We start from the raw sequence: 233 nt of genomic DNA, 5'->3' as shown, positions 1-233 counted from the left end.
AGATGGCTGAAGATTGTAAGAAGATTGATAATTACGAGGTAATCGAGGATTATAAGAAGATTGAGAATTATGGGATGATTGGGGATTATAAGATAATTGAGGATGAGGTAATTGAAGATTATGAGTTGGTTGAATATTGAAAGGTTGAGAGTTATGGGATGATTGAGGATTATGGGATAATTGACGATTATGAGATGATTGGGGATTATAAGATTGAGGATTATAAGATGATT

Source organism: Cryptosporidium andersoni (genome assembly GCF_001865355.1).
Source record: "Cryptosporidium andersoni isolate 30847 chromosome Unknown contig_83, whole genome shotgun sequence".
Taxonomy (NCBI): Eukaryota; Apicomplexa; class Conoidasida; order Eucoccidiorida; family Cryptosporidiidae; genus Cryptosporidium; species Cryptosporidium andersoni.
Note: the sequence above shows the minus strand (reverse complement) of the source record.